Raw genomic sequence first — 3,314 nt, forward strand, 5'->3', positions numbered from 1 at the left:
GAGGTTCCAGTGAGTTGAGATCATGCCATTGCACTCCAGCCTGGGTGACAGAGGGAGACTTCATCTCCAAAAAAAAAAAGAAAAAAAAAGGATAAAATCCATATAATCATTTCACTTATGCTAAAAAATTATTTGATAAAATTTAATATCTTTAATAATAAAAAACCCTTTGAAAACTGGGTATGGAATGAACATACCTCAACATAATAAAAGTCATATATGACAGACCCACAGCTAGTATCAGACTAAGTGGGGAAAAACTAAAAGCCTTTCCTCTAAAATCTGGAAGATGACAAGAATGTCCACTTTACCACTGTTATTCAAAATAATTCTGAAAGTCCTATCTGGAGCAATCAGACAAAAGAAAGCAATACAAGCATCCCAATTGGAAAAGAAGTAAAATTATCTTTTTTGCCAATATATAATCTTACATTTGAAAAAGCATAAAGACTCCTCTGATAGGGTTTGAATGTGTGTCCCCTCCCAAAGGTCATATTTAAATGTAATTCTCAGTGTTGGAGGTGGGCCTGGTGAAAGGTGATTTAACTATCGGGGTGGATTACTCACAAATGGCTTAGCACCATCCCATTTGCTACTATCCTCATGATAATGAGTGAGTTCCTATGAGATCTGGTTATTTAAAAGTGTGTAACAACTCGCCCCTCTGTTTTTTGCTCCTGCTTTTTGCCCTGTGATGTGCAAGATTCTGCTTTAACTTCTGTCATGGCTGTGAACTTCCAGAGGCCTCCCCAGAAGTGCATGCCAGTGCTATGTCTTCTCTACAGCCTGTAGAATCATGAGCCACTTAAACCTCCTTTTTAAAAAATAAATTACCCAGTCTCAATTATTTATAGTGATGCAAAAATAGCTTACTACAGAAAATTGGCACCAAGGAGTGGAAGATTTTTACAAGAATACCTGAAAATGTGGCACCAGCTTTGTAATTGGGTAAAGAGGCAGAGGTTGGAAGAGTTTCTAGGACTCAGAAGAAGACAGAAAAATGCGGGAAAGTTGAGACTTTCTTAGAGACTGGTTGAATGGCTGTGACCAAAATGCTGATAGTGATCTGGACAGAGAAGGCTGAGCTGAGGAGGTCTCAGATGAAAATTAGAAACTTATTAGGACTGAAGCAAAGGTCATGCATGTTGTCTTAGCAAACTGGTTGGCTGAATTTCTGTCATGTCCTAGGGATATATAAAAGTTTGAATTTGAAATTGATGATTTAGGGTTTCTGATGGAAAAATGTCTAAGCAGCAAAGCATTTGAGATGTGGCCTGGCTGCTTCTAACAACCTATGCTCACATGTTCTAGAAAAAAAAAAAAAAAGTTGTAACTTATACTTACAAGGGAAGCATAGTGTAAAAGCTTGAAAACTCTGCAGCCTAGTCATGTGGCTGAAAAATAAAAAGCTTTTATAAAAGAGGAACTCAAGCAGGCTGTGGAGCAACCACTTGTTAGAGATATTTGTATAACCTAAAAAAAAGCAAGTGTTGGTAGCCAAGACAATGGGAAAGAGGAATTGAAGGCATTTTAGAAATCTAAAAGGCAGGCCCCCCATCTCAGGCCCTGAGGCCTAAAAGAAGAGAATAGTTTCTGGGATCAGGCCCAGGACCTGCTGTCTTAGGTAGCCTTGGAACATGGCTCCCTGCATCCTGGCCACTGCTTCAGCTTCAGGTGTAGGTCAAATTGACCCAGGACAACTCCAGTCACTGCTTCAGAGGGTGCAAGCCATAAGCCTTGGTAGCTTCCATGTGGTGTTAGGCCTGGGAGAGTACAAAATGCAAGAGTTGAGACTTGGGAGCCTCCACCTTTATTTCAAAGGATGTATGAAAAAGCCATGGTGTGCAGGCAGAAGCATGCTGCAGGGGTGGAGCCCTCATGCAGAACCTCTACTAAAACAATGGAGAAAAGAAATGTGGGGTGACAGTCCCCATGCAGGCTCCCCGCTGGGGTATGGCCTAGCAGATCTGTGAGGAGAGGATCACTGTCCTCCAGAGCCCAGAATGGTAGATCTAGCTACAGCTTGCACCTTGCACCTGGAAAAGCCAGAGGCACACAATACCAGCCAGAGGCACACAATGCCAGCCCATGAGAGCAGCTGTGGGCGCTGAACCATGCAAAGTCACAAAGTTGAACTTCCCAAGGCATTAGTGTGCCCTGGAAATGGGACACGGAGTCAAAAATAATTATTTTGGAGCCTTACAATTCAATAACTGCCCTTCTGGGTTTCAGACTTTCATGGGTCCTGTGGCCCCTTTCTTTTGGCTGATTTCTTCCTTTTAGAATAGGAGTATTTACCCAATGCCTCTGCCCCATTTGTATCTTGGAAGTACCTAACTTGTCTTTTATTTTACAGGCTTATAGGAGGAAGAAACTAGCTTTGTCTTAGATGAGACTTTTGACTTCTGAGTTAAGGCTGAAATGAGTTAAGACTCTGGGGATTATTGGGAAGTCATGATTGTGTTTTGAAATATGAGAAGGATATGAGATTTGGAATGGCCAGGGGCAAAATGATATGGTTTGGGTTTGTGTTCCCACCAAAATCTTATATAGAAATGTAATCTTTAATGTCGGAACTGGGCCTAGTGGGGAGGTGATTGAATCATGAGGGCAGGATTTCCATGAACAGTTTGGCATCATTTCCTTTGGCGCCATTCTCACAATAATAAATTGTCATGAGAGCTGGTTATCTACAAGTGTGTAGCACTTCCCCCTGCCCTTGCACTTACCATGGGATGTGTAAGCGCCGGATTTATTTTTCACCTTGATTGTCAGTTGTCAGAGGCTTCACCGGAAGCAGAAGCCAGTGCTATGCTTTCTGTACAACCTGTAGAACCATGAGCCAGTTAAACCTATTTCCTTTATAAATTAACCAGTCACCGATCATTTTTATAGCAATGTGAAGATGGCCTAATATATCCACCAAAAAACTATCAGAAGTAATAACTTGAGTAAATTTGCAGAATACAAAATCAACATATATATACCAGTAGGATTTCTATATGCCAACAGTCAACAAATTGAAAAAGAATTTAAAAATGTAATACTATTTGCAATAGCCACAAATAAAACAAAATGTGTGGGAATTTACCAAAGAAATAAAAGTTCTCAACAATTAAAACTGTAAAACACTGATAAAAGAAATGAAAGAGGACCCAAAAATTGGAAAGATGTTTTTATGTTCACAGATTGGAAGAATCAGTATTTTTTTAAATGTCCATACAATCCAAAGCAATCTATACATTTCATGCCACCTCTATCAAAATAACAGGCCAGGGGTGGTGGCTCATGCCTGTAATCCCAGCACTTCAGGA

This window comes from Colobus angolensis, unplaced genomic scaffold, assembly GCF_000951035.1.
Source record: "Colobus angolensis palliatus isolate OR3802 unplaced genomic scaffold, Cang.pa_1.0 Scaffold296, whole genome shotgun sequence".
In the NCBI taxonomy this organism is placed as follows: Eukaryota; Metazoa; Chordata; class Mammalia; order Primates; family Cercopithecidae; genus Colobus; species Colobus angolensis.